This window comes from Ochotona curzoniae, unplaced genomic scaffold (genome assembly GCF_017591425.1).
Source record: "Ochotona curzoniae isolate NIBS_2020 unplaced genomic scaffold, NIBS_Ocur_1.0 contig_1071, whole genome shotgun sequence".
Lineage (NCBI taxonomy): Eukaryota > Metazoa > Chordata > Mammalia > Lagomorpha > Ochotonidae > Ochotona > Ochotona curzoniae.
Window position 1 is genome coordinate 14,265,836 of NW_024464939.1, and position 14,032 is coordinate 14,279,867.

The 14,032-nt window shown below is 37.5% G+C and overlaps 1 pseudogene; it reads right to left on the reverse strand.

Annotated features, from left to right (window-relative positions):
• Window positions 1-3,025: 3,025 nt before the first annotated feature.
• On the reverse strand, window positions 3,026-4,115 carry LOC121164802 (annotated as a pseudogene).
• Window positions 4,116-14,032: the final 9,917 nt, after the last annotated feature.

Genomic DNA, 14,032 nt, shown 5'->3' on the forward strand with positions numbered 1-14,032 from the left:
TGCAATATAAATAAATAAATCTGTGGTTTTTTTAAAGCCAGCAAAGAAAAAGAGGCCTCCTTGAGTACCCACAGGTGCATGAATAGGGCTGGGTAAATTCTAACATTTCACAACCCTGCAAAAACCTTCCCTTGAGCAGGAGTACCATCACCACGCTAAGTCCAGCAGATTAGAAGCGAAAGCCTATCGCCCTTTTCTAGGGAGAAGAAAGTGTTACATGGACAGGTGTTTGTCCTAGGCAGTAAGCCTGCACCCATGCTGAAGTGGAAGTTTCAATCCCAGATTCCAGCTTCCAACTGCTGTAGATTGTTAGAGCCAGCAGAGATATCTCAATGACTGAGTTTGTGCCATCCCCACAGGAGGCCTGCATGGTGTCCCAGCTTCCAGCTTCACCTTGGCCCAGGTGCTAATGACAACACAGATGGAAGCTTTGGCATCTGTCTCCCTCTGCCTCTCCAACAAATGAATACCTTCTTTTTTTTTTAAAGATTTATTATTATTATTATTATTTTTAAATTGGAAAGGCGTATATACAGAGAGGAGAGACAGAGAGGAAGATCTTCCATCCGATGATTCACTCCCCAAGTGAGCCCAATGGCCGATAATATGCCGATCCGAAGCCAGGAGCCAGGAACTTTCTCCCACGCGGGTGCAGGGTCCCAAAGCTTTGGGCCGTCCTCGACTGCTTTCCCAGGCCACAGGCAGGGAGCTGGAAGGGAAGCGGGGCTGCCGGGATAGAACCGGCACCCTTATGGGATCCCAGACATGCAAGGCGAGGACCTTAACCACTGCGCCACCGCGCCGGGCCCACAAATGAATACTTTCAAAGAAAGAGTCCAGAGTATAGAGAGGATGGCATGAAGGTCTAGGCCACATATTTTGAAATAACAACCATATGCATAGAATAACGTTCCACCCCCTCCATTTCCAAAACCATAATTCTCAAAAACTGTGAAAATTGCATAAGAAAATATAATGTAGAGGTAGGATTAGAGCTAAAGACTTCAAGAAAAAGAGACTGTGTTGAATTCCTTACATGAGTTTAATCTGATCATGAAAGCGCTTTAAATGTGAGTGTGGAGATGATCACTGGTGGTTTTGAAGATGGATGATGGAGACTAAGAGCCTAGGACTGTGTGTGGCCTCAAGAAATTCAGAAACAGAAAACAGTATCCCCCAAGGGCCTTCAGAAAAGGAAGGTGGCCTGCCAACACACAGGTTTTAGCCGAGGGATCCATTACAAATTCCTGACCTACTGAACTTTACCATAATAAATGTGAGTTGCTTTAAACCAGAGTTTGTGATAATTTCTTACAACAGCAATAGGAAACTAATACAGCTCCCCAAAGGATAGATCTGGCCTGCTTTGGGAAGTTTCACATAAAGCTATATTTACAATTTCTTGAAAATTCAGATCTGTTGACACTGGACCCCATTTATAGACCCACACAGAGAAGCAGTCTGCCAGTGCTGAATAATGTCCTTCTCCTCTTCCTAAGACACACTGCTCCCAGGTTAGCAGAATCAGCAGTTCCCGGATGCCTTCAATGTCTGTCAGTCTAGACACTGCCAGTAGTGTGGTTGAAATGTAGATCTAGACACGTGGACTCAATATAGTCTCATATCCTTCAAAAGATTCTTACTATGATACAAGAGGTGGTAGAATCATTTCACTCTGGCCAGAGAATATCTTGGACACGGAGAATGCTATAGCTAGCTTCACTAAGTCACTGTCAATGGAAGAGTGAAAGGTCGGTGGCTGAGAGCAGTAGCTGAGATTGCCTTGCCGGCAGAAGTAAAGGACACGAGCTGTGAGAACAAAAGAATACCAGCATGAGGACATCTCACTTGGAGCCCCGCAGCTGCCCTTTCCCTGTGCCTTAGCATGTAAATAAGCCTCTCAGAACCAAGGCAGGGCATCAGGAAAAAGAGGAAGGCCCTAACTGACTGCCTGGTTCATTTTACTTCACAGGGACAGAGGAGAGTGTCGTAAATTCCTCCAATAAAGCAATTAGTAGGGTATTTTAAATACAATCATGTAAAAAATAGACTACCTTAAGCTAAGCTTAACGAAAATAGCTTTCAGTCATTGTTATGTCAAAAAATAATGCTCAAGACTAGAGGTGCTAAAAGTTACACTGTAAGCAACTATGCTGAACTAGAAAGGCCCCTGTGTCTTCTTGAGACAATGTTATCCGATTTTATATCCATCTACAAAAGGGATTATAAAGTACTTGCCTACTTCTTCTCTCTTTGAGCATAAGTACTCAATAATGGTCAATTGCCTTATTATTACAAATCAAATTCAGTTGCCATATCTAAAAATTTAGTCTTTTCAGAATGTTAAAATGTGTGATTTTTTTTTTATAAAATCGCATGAACTGGGGCTGCCATGACAGCATGGCAAGCTAATCCTTTTCCTGAGGTCCCAGTATTCCATTCAGGTGCTGTTTCATGTCTTAGCTGCTCCACTTTAGATTCAACATTCTGCTTGCAGCCAGGGAAAGTGGCTGAGGATGGCTCCCATCCTTGTGTCTCTGTATCTGTCTGGGAGACCTGACAGAAACTCCAGGCTTTTGATCAGCTCAGCTCTGGCCGTTGCAATCATTGGAGAGTGAACCAGCAGGGGGAAGACCACCCCTCCCTCTCGGTTTCTCTCTGTAAATCTGTCTTTTAAGTAAAAATAAATATTTTTAAAACCCGCATGATCCTTATTTTGAATCCTACGATTTGAGAATAAAATAAACAACAATAAGAATAGCAAACACAATGTCCAAACCCATTGTCAAATTGAAGGGATGAAGATTGAGAGCGTTATTTCCTGCCGTAAGACAGGACAGGAATGAAATAAAAAAAAAAAAAAACAGGCCATTAGATATTCGCAAAAAGGCTTGTGGAATAGGGCTATTCAGGACTACTGTGGGAGCCACAGGGACACTACACAGCATAAAATTACCAAGTCGGAGTTCGTAATCAACTTCTTTCATATAGAGGGAATCTCATCCCCCAAAGAGGGTGAATCTCATCAGTAGTAACTTGTTCCTTTACCCTCGTCAACACCCAGGCTTAACTTGATTATTGGATCTAGGGATGCTGAAGGGAGAAGCCAGAAGAAAGCAGAATTGACCACCTGCTCTTTGCTGTCACTGGTCATATGATAACTGGACTTCTGTACTTCCTCTATGCGAGAGATGTATGCTGATACCAAGGTCATGCCATCTGCAGGCTGAGAGGCATGGCAGTGCAGTAGCTCAGAGAGGAAGCACCCGTTGGTGGAGTCCTTAGGAATGCCGAGCGCCTCATAAAATTTTTTCGTAGTTCTTGTCTTCTGCCAACTCAGAGAAGAGATCCAGGCACTTCTTAGCATTTTTCCGTATGACTTTCAAGTACTTGCTCACTGGAGCATTTCTTGGGAGATGCTCAAGGGCAGATGTACAGAGTAAACCGTACCACGGATGAAGTGGAGATGTTCTGGGATTGATCATCATAGCTGTACGTGATCCCACATTACATAGAGTTTGATCTTTTTTATTGTTTTCAAAGCGGACAAAGGGACAAGGAGAGGGATGAAAAAGCAATACCATGAATTCCAATTGACCTTCTGCAGAGAACTGCTTGACTGGCATGTGGTCTTCCCAGTCATGGTGAGACCCTTGCAGAACTCGCCATATCCCTCCTGGGTGATGCCATCAGGCTTTCTGATTCAAATTAGTTTGGTCTTGTTCATTTTTTCTTGATCCAAGTACTTCTTATGTGGCCTTCTCTTCATTCTCCTCTTCTGCCTCATTTTCATTTTTCTGTTTCTCTGCTTCATTATAACTGATTTCCTTTTTTTCGTTTCTTCTTCAAATAAAGACTGACCAGATAGCATATGAGCTTTGAATACTTCCTTATACTTCTTTGCTCCACCTCTCCATTAAGTACTGAATCTGCACTTTAAGACACAGGATCATTTTAATGCCTGCGCCAACAGACTCACTACGGTCAGCACACACAGTAAAGAAGCCCCAGGCAGAAGACTCCCATTCATACATCCCATCATTGCTAAACTTCGTGATTACAACCCCTTTCTCTGCTGTCAGGTAGGTAGAAGAAAAACCAATGCTAGAGGCCATGCACAACACAGGGGACTAATCTTCCACCTGTAAATGCCAACATCAGCTATCAGAGCAAGTTCATATCCTGGCTGCTTCAATTCGAATCCAGCTCCCTGCTTGTGACCTGGGAAAGCAATAGAGGATGGCCCAAAGCCTTGGGATGCTGCACACACATGGGGAACATGAGGGAAACTCCTTATCCTTGGCTTCAGATTGGCTCAGCTCTGGCCATTGCAGCAATTAGGGTAGTGGACCAACAGATGTAAGATCTTGCTCTTACTTGCTATCCCTCTTCTCTGGAAATAAATCATTTTAAAATAAAATTTAAATATATTAGATAAATAAATCTTTAAAAATTCCAAATCTAGTTGTCCAGAAAGAGATGCCTATGTGGTGTACTGAAAAGCATCCATAAATGCTTTAGTGCTGCACAGGGCAATTGTTCTCAAGCCATTTACAAGACCAGCCTTGATCCTGCCACTGTCTGTGTTCACCGAAATCAGAGTGCATCTCTGATGTTTTTGGCTTTTTGACACTGCCCAGCTTGGAGGAGTCTGTTAGGCTCTCACAGTGAATCTTGTCAAGGCATCAGCCACATTAGAGATCAACTTCCACAGGAAGAATTCCTAGTTGGAATTGAAGATGCTGATGACCAGAGACATGAGCTGGGAAATTTCCATCTCAGAAACAAAACTCCCATGTCTTGCTCTCCATGGTAAACCTCCTCAGGCATCTTGAAAGGGAAGGGCTCCAAGCACTAGAGAAAATGGTGGGCCCAGACTATGTCTTACTTATGCCACAGGACTACATGGTGAAGAACAACAGCTAAATTTACGATTTTTAAGACTCAGTTTTTAGTCTCTTATTTGAAAGACAGAGTTACTGAGAGAAACAGAAAGAGATTTTCCATCCACTGATGCACTCCTCAAATGAATGCAATGGCTAGGAATAGGCCAGGTTGAAGTTAGGAACCTAGAGCTCCATCTGGGTCTCCCATATGAGTGACAGAGACCCAACTACTTGGACCATCCTCCTCTGCCTTCGCAGGTGCATGAGTAGAAAGTTGGATCAGAACTGGAGAAGCTGGGACTTCATCATTCATTCAGGCATCATTTGGGATGCTAGCTTCTCATACAATGGATTAATTCACTATGCTACAATCCCAACCTATTTTATAAACGTATTTAAAAACTGTAATGAAAAATTGATATTAAAAACTACTAATGACTATGTTTTCAATTTTTCACATAAAACAATATTCCTTTTTAAAATGTTTATTTATATATTTGAGGAACTAAGACAGAAAGAGGGAGAGACCTCATCTTTGGATTCACTCCCTAGATGCTTGCAAAATTCAGCAATGTGGTATATGGGAATAAGGTTACCGAGGCAGGGAACATGGATTCCAGGCCAGGGAACTAATGACTTCAGTGATCTAAGTATCTCCCAGAGGTTGCCATAGCAGGAAGCTGGAGTCAGAAGCTGGACCAAAGCACTGAAGTCATGCACTCCTATATGGGACACAGGGATCTTAAATGGTCATTTACCTGCTTAGGTCAAACTCCTGACCCTAAACCTATCTCTCAAATTTCTTTTTTCACATACCTTTTGTAGTACTCGTATTTTGTGTTAGCATCTGAGGCGGGAAATCATACCATGTCTTATAATAAGCACGTGATTCACCATAAGTTGTCATTTTAAAAACAGTTGCACTGATTGGCTCCTTCAGTAGAAAATCATGCATGCTTTATCTTCTCCACTCTCTTATTTATATTAAATACGTTCAATTTCTTAAAATTTATTCTATACTTATTTTTATATTTTAGATAACGTGTTTTTAATTTCCATGTAGTCAAGGGCTCATGTTCCACTAAATCAAGATTTCAAAAAGTAAAAATCGTGGTTCAGCAGGAATATACATGTGGGTTATAAATGATAATCAAATTCACAGTGAATTTCAAAATGATCACAAATCATTAAAAGTCTGATAGTATATCTTTTTTTAAAAGAGACTTTGTTGGCAAAAATATAAAACAATTTGACAACATACATTTGCAGCAATACTGATACACACAAGCATTTGTTTATTTTTACGTTGCTCTTTCGTTTTCTTTTTAGCTCCTATATATCAGGGAGAATATGTGGGTATATGCGAATTTCTAATTTTGTCATCCTTGCGGATATAAAATGATGTCATGGCTTTAACTCTCACTCATATTTAATGATGTGGAATATTTTAAAGTGCTTGTTACCCCTTGAGTATCTCCCTTTGTGATGTCTCTGAACGCATCCTTCGCCTCTCTGTGCTGGATGGCTTTCCTGTTGAGCTCTAAGTGTGTTTCACATCGCCCTGCCACAAACCCTTTATCAGGTACGTGCTGTGGATGTTTTCTGTTGGTCTGCTTATTGTCTTGTGTTTTCTTAGTGATAACTCTGAAGAGCAGATGTTTTTATTTTTTGATGAGATTCATTTTATTATGTTTCCTTTTTATTTTCATGGTTAGTTTGCAAGAAATCTTGGCCAATTTCAATATTACATAGGTTTCCCCTAGGCTTTCTTCTATAAGTTTTATAGTTTTGGCTTTATGCTGAGTATAATCCATGTTTAATTAATTTTGTTTTAAGAGATATGAGGCAGAGATCAATTTTCATATGGAAAACGCATTGTTTGAAGGGCATTTTTTGAGAAGCATATAGATTCCCCTTTGAAGTGGATACCTGATCAGGATTATTTGGCCATTAATGGATAAGATCTATTTTGAGACTATGATTTTCCACCATTTTATGTAGTTATCTATGTAAGTATCCCACTGCCTTTGTCATTGTTCAGTTAAAGTAGACCTTGAAATGAAAAAGCATCAGTCTGTTCTTTTCATCAGTTATTTCACTACTTCTGGTCCTTTGCACTTTCATAGAAGCTTTAGATAAAATTTCTTAATGAGAAAAAAAAAGGTCTGCTATGATTTTGTTGTAGATAGTTTTGGTAAAAAAAAAATACTGAGTTTATGAGATTTTACAGCCTGTGTTTGTTCAGACATGGATAAACTAATAAGAAGTACATTATTATTATGATTACCACATGGCATATATATCAAGAAACTCTCTTGCAAAAGAAAACATGGATTTCTAAGGGAGTTAATGATTATTTACCTTTACAGAATCTTTGACAATTTACCAAATACATGTTATCTGTAAAAACTAATTTATCATTGAAAATCTCTGAGATAGGTTAAATGAATATTTTTCTACTATATTCATTCTTATACTGAAGACATAAGGCTTGATTAAATGAATGTTTAATATAAAGTGTTAATGTGGGAGTTTCTGCTTCTGTGTGCAGCTCACTCCAGCTGGTTACAGGTACTGGAAATGAATGATTGTTAAAGATGGGAGCATTCAGTGTCCTTTCACTTATGGCAATCGTGTTTCTTTGGAAAAAAAATCAGAATTTGTATAAAGGGCTTGAAATAAAGTATCTATTTGAAGAAAATTTTACCTAGGCTGAAAACTCATTGTTCAATCAATAGAAATGTCTGAAAGCCAGAACCAGATTCTTCACCTCGGGGCGCGCCACCGTGCAAACTCAGTGCTTGACGTGTAAGGTGTCGTAATGAAAACACATGGGTTGACAGCTCGTGGGACCATGCACAGTAGCTTCTCAGAGGAAGCATGGAACTTTAAGTTCAAGTGAAAAACTTTAAATCTCATATGTATGTTTTTTACTATAGCCAAAGAAAAGAACAATTTTGTTTCTCAGAAATTATATTCTAACACAAAGATCGCTGGATAGCTATCTGCTATGCTCTAAAATATGATTCTGTGTGATTTTTATCTATTTATATTTCACCTAAAATTAACAAAATCTGATTTTTAAAGTGTGTGTATATATTGCATGTGGTTCTACATTGCTGGGGTACGAATGTTGAATTCCTATTTGAGGCTAAAGAAAAGGGATCTAAGATTTCAAATGTAGGCCATGATGCAGTAATAAGCACTAAGCAATATCTCTCAATACTGCAAAGGTTTGTTGTCTTTCTTTTCCACTAGCCTGGAAATTCCCCTTGGACTCTGAGTGTGTCTCATTCTCAACAACTGAATTGGGTTCTCACTATAATACCTAAAGCATTGCAGCTCTAAACAACAACAACAACAACAACAACAACAAACTAACCCTTAAAAATGGGGAAGGAATGAAATAAATGAAGGCCAAAAACAAAAGATACCAGCTGAAGTTTCAAATGAAAGCCTTGTGTGTGTGTGTGTGTGTTTCAATTTAATGCCAGAAGCACTTGAACACAAGAACACATGCTGGGTAGCAAGATATTTTTCTATTAGATGCTTTATTTATCCCTACATCTTTCAGACAGGCAGAGGGAATATGCTCCAGGAAGGAGAGTGGGATGCTGGGTGTCAAGTCTCCAGGGTTTAATTCCCAGCTCCGAAGCTCACCAGCTTCAAGGCCTTGGGCAAGTCACTTAACCTCTGTTCCAAACAGAAATAATACCACCTCCTCCCAGGAGCACACCGAGGCAAGTTTGATTGATGGTTGAGCTATTAGAGCCTTTGATGAAATGTGCTCAATGGCTGCCAAGTATTACTATTGCTAATAATAATAATGTTTTTCTAACACAGCCCCATGGAGTAATATAAATCGGTAACAAGGGACAGATTGCTCCAACAAAGCAAATTGTGACCAATTCTTTTTGAAAGAATGATGATAGGCTTAATTCCACAATGGTATCACGGCTGCACTCTGTCTTCTTACTTATAAGGTGAACAAGTTGTCACATGTCTACAGGAGATGTTTAGACTTGTTTAGGAAAGGGAAAGATTAGATCCAAGCACAGGACACAGTAATATTCTGGAAATACTGTCTTTGTCACATAGATTAGTCAATTTATAAAAAATAGAAAGGTCGTTAGTAAAGTATAAATTTTTTTGTGTATTATTTCATTAGTTACTTGATTTTACTGTATCTCCAAACAAAATATAAGGAAACTCTAATCCTATGATTTAGTTTCAGAGCATCTGTTTTTGAAACAGAAATATTATTCTATACCACTTAGAGCCTTTATTCTTTCCCTTTCCAATATCTGTCTTTAAAATAAGATTGATGACATATTTTCCTAGTTACAAATAATATATATATATATATATATATATATATATATGTATACTCCAAAACACTTGGGCATAGATATAAAGGAATGAGCAAATAGAAGTTAAAATGTTGTTCAGTATAGTAGTTAAAAATAAATTCTCTGCATATATTTTCAGGATTCAACCTCCTGTCTGAGATTTTTAGCTTGATCAAATCTCTTAATTTTTGTACACTTAAATTTTTCATCTGCTAAGTGGGACAACAAAGTCAATGATTCATGATTTTATGAGAATTTAAAAATGCACATGAAGGACTTAGAGCAATATCTGATACAGAGAACTTTATCTAATACATTAGCATCATTATAATTGAATTATCACAATCTCTAAATTTAAATACATTTTTAAATTAAGATTGCTTCATGAATAAAGACAGCTATTTATACAAGATGTTCTTTAGAAAAGTGAGAGCATACTGTATCAACTGACTTTGTTTTGCTTTGTCTTATTTATTTGAGAGGTAGTGTGTCAGAGAGAAACAGAGATTTCCCATGTACTGATTTATTTACTGAGTTCCTGCCAGTGGCATGACTGGAATCAGGAACCCCAAATCCCTGTCTCTGCATGAACAGCAGGAACACAATTACTCAGACTGTCATCTGATGCCTTTTGCCATCTACGTTAGCAGGAAGCTGAAATTAGGATCCTGAGTTGGACATCAGACTCAGGTGCTGCAATTGTGGGTTTCATACATCTTAATTGCTAGCTAAACACTCAGCCCTGTTCCAATCGTTATTAATCTTTTGCTTACCATCTACTACATTTTGAGAATTTTCTCTTTTAATTATAAATGTTTACATTGTATTTAAAGTATTCAGGATTGCAAAACATTCTGTTATATTTGTCATGAATAATCTAAAGAGCTATTTCTTTGTTGCTTTGTTCTTAATTTTGTTTTTATAAGCAACACTGTCATGATCAACATTTTGTGTCTCTGTGTCTTTTAAATTATCCCTATGGGATGTACCTCTAGAATTTGAACTTTTGAGTGGCAAGTATACTTATTTGTTTAAAGTTCTTGATATGAAATTACACTCCAGAAAGTTTGAGGAAGTTGTATACACATACAACTTAATTTTGCTCTTTCCATTATAAATTATAATTTAATTTTGCTCTTTCCATTATAAATTAACATATTTGTTTATCCCTACATGGGTTGGGATCAAGATATCCTTTATTACAAGTTGAAATGTATAAGAATGAATGAAAAAAAATAAAACAGATCAAAAATTTGTGATGACTTTTGCGTTTTTCCAGAATCAATTTCTACTGAAAGACACCCCATTGTTGAGTATCTCAAAAGATGTATCAACCTATATGAACATTGATGATTTGGGGCTGTACTCTAATTAGAATACTTTATTTTCCAAATATCTACTGTTTTGTTCTCCTTCATCTAATTACACTTAATATTAAAACCATCTTGAAATTATTGTATTTTAGTATAGCTTATATAACATTCTTATAATTTATAATTTATTCATTTAAAATATAAGATAATAGAAAGCTAAGTTCTTTCCTGACATTTTAATCACAGTAATGCACAAATTTCTATAGAAATTATGATGTTAGTGAAAGATCATTTCTAACATAAATTGGATACTGAAATCAATTGGTATTATTCCATGCATTACCTCATATCTACTCCCCAAATCCCACTCTTTAGCTCCTTAAATTTGCTATTTCTTCTCTGCAATGACCATCAAAATAAGGGCATGTGCTTCTATGCTAGGATTATTATCATTGCATCCAGAAATAAGTTGCTACATGAATTTTGTTTGGTGACAGAAGTGAAAAGAATAGAGGCTCAATTGCTGGAATTAAGATCTGCCCTGTTGCTGTTAATGTGTGTAGTCTCTATTGTTGATAGAGACATTCTTCGTGCATTGCAGTGAATAGTGTACATCTAAATTCTACATATAAAGCCATAATTTTATTGAAGGATTCTGGTGACATTGATAAATTATATCAGTGGTAAGCTGTGCTTGAATTACAACCTTAATTATTTACACCTGGGTCTGTCTACATTATCCCTATATTATACTTGTCATAGCACTGTCTTGTCCCAAGCTTGCTAACAGAGCCATGATGATAATTTATTCCTTTGTTGAATCAGGTAGAACAGCATGGCAGTACTAGTCAACGACTTCATCATATGTTGAGGTGAGTAATGCAGGAAGAAGTTAGCACAGGGGGGAGAAAATTTGCATTGAAGCTGTTTCACAAACTCTCTCATCCTATGAAGAAGAGTGTGTCCTGAGATCACCAGGCATGATACCCATAAACTATTGATTTTTTAATCGAAAAGACAGATTCATAGAGAAATTATGTATATGAGTGTATGTTTTATATATATATATATATATATATATGAGGGAGAGAGAGTCTTCTATCTGTTTGTTCACTACCATAGGGCTGTAACAGTCAGAGCTAAGTTGATCTGAGGTCAGGAGTCAGGAGTTTCCTCCAGGTCTAACGCATGGAATTCAGAGTCCAAGGAATTGGGCCATCCTCTGGTGCCTTCCCAGGTCATAAGTAGGGAGCTGGATTGGAAGTGGAGCAGCCAGGACACAAACTGACAGTAATATTGAATGTTGGCTGTGCAAGTGAAGTATTAGCCTGATATGCCACCAGGCATATTAAATAAGCAGGCATAGTAAACTGAGATCACTAGGCATGACACCCCTAAATTAGTGAATATTTAAATGGGGAAAATTTCTCTTTCTCTCTCTTTCCTTCTCCCATTTCTCTCTCCTTTCTTCTCTCCACCTTCCTTATCCCCATTTCCTATTATTAAGCTTACAGATACTTCCGAGGCTACTTTGATAACAGGATAATAAGAAGGAATGCAGAGCTCTTAACTGAGATTTCCATTTTGAACTTAAGTATGCCTGTGAGCACACCCTAGTCCCTTTTAAGGAAATCATCTGTGTCTACTTTGCCTTACATTGAGATCCTTGGAAAGACTGTCTGATTTGGGCACACAAAAGTGACTTGGAGATTTTGGGTCCGTATTAATTTCCCAACATAGTACTTAAAAGAATCTTCAAGTTCAAGTTAATTTCATGCTCTTTTTCAAAGAATAATTACATGACTCAAGTGTAATTAAACATGGTAGCTTAACGTGAGCTTATAAATTACAAAGTGCAATGCCAAATATTGGTATTGTAGCAAATTACTCTTACTTCGTAGGGATGTTTATGTAGCTCAAACACTTACCCAAGAAGACAATGAGGGGGATGCCAGGCAAAGGGAGTTAGTTGGACATTAACAACAAGTAACGAGTAGGATTTGAGACCTCTAACAAGTCACATGCTGACCTAACTAAACAGATGTTTCTCTTGCATAAAAAAGGAGATAACAGTTATATTTAGTGATTCTATCATCTGAAACGGATAAATTTGGTTTCTATATGAATTCAATAGTTCTCATAGCTGCATGCTTAAAATATGTTGTATCTATATATATATACACTTGTATAAGCATATATAAACATATGGTTATATGGAATTTTAGGTAAGAAATAGTCTTCATGTAGAAAACTTACATAACACTACTCTTAGTTTAGAAAGAGAATACCCGAGGGAAAACTTAGATGGGAAAATATAAGACTAAATATGGCAATAAAGCTGAGTAGTTAAGATTATTAGTTCTCCTTAAGTATAAAAAAAACTTTTTCCAATTCATCAATTCTTCTGATAATGAAGAAATTTTTTTTACTTTTACTTAATACTCAACACTTGGTGTATGCTCAACCTCCTAAGAGGCCAGTAAAAACTCAACAAACATTGCAGACACTCCAAAATTGCTTTTTAAATGAATTTTGCATTTGTGCATACATACAGTTTTAGAGATAAAATGTAGATCATTGGATAAACCCCCCTCCATGCAAAATTGTAAACTTACAGAAAACAGCATAGTATTTCTGTGTAATATCTCAGTTACTAAAACACTCTCACAAAAATTTCAAAAATGTTGCATGTAAATTAAATTCTTTATTGCACTGAAAATGTCATTTTTAAATTTCCATGGATATATTCTGTAATCTGAACTTGAAACTCTCCAGTTTACAAAGAAAAGTTTTACAGATGGGCAAGAATGAATATCAATTTGCTATGTAGACAAGGTGCTTTATTGTCCCATTGCAAACATGGCAGTGCTGGACAAATGTTATCTAGCATTTATCCACATTATTTACATTATTTAGCCTGGGTTGAGTATTAGAACAGTCCTTGGGATTTGCTGGGGGAAAAAAATCTGTATTTCTATTTTTTAATATCAAGCAATTCTTTATTAAACTGAGATTCAAGTGCTAACATGGTCTGCCATTCTCGTGATGGGATGGCTGATAGAACAATGCTTAGGGCCTTTTCTCACTCATTCTCTCACTGACTTATTCTCTAGGGCTTTTCTGACTGCAAGCAGCAAACACACACAAGGTAATTACACGTTTTGTTGTGAAGTTTTCTGCCCATGCAAAGTACACAGCCTTCTCTGCTTTGCTGTGCTTCTTGGAAGCAGAAAATCCTCCAAGAAGTGTCTGTCATGGTGCAACTCACTGCCAGCCACCATGTGGCCCTGTTTAAACACAGAGTGAAGACCAAGGAAAATGCACACCTAAACTATAATTTTCAGTTCACCTTTTATGAATAAGAATATGTGAATCATCTTCTGCTGTCTGTGACTACACTGCTATTTACCGAGTTCTTCAGGAGAAAAAAGACATGATGGGAAGGCTATTGACCCTGACAGAAGGACGCAATAAAGGACATTTA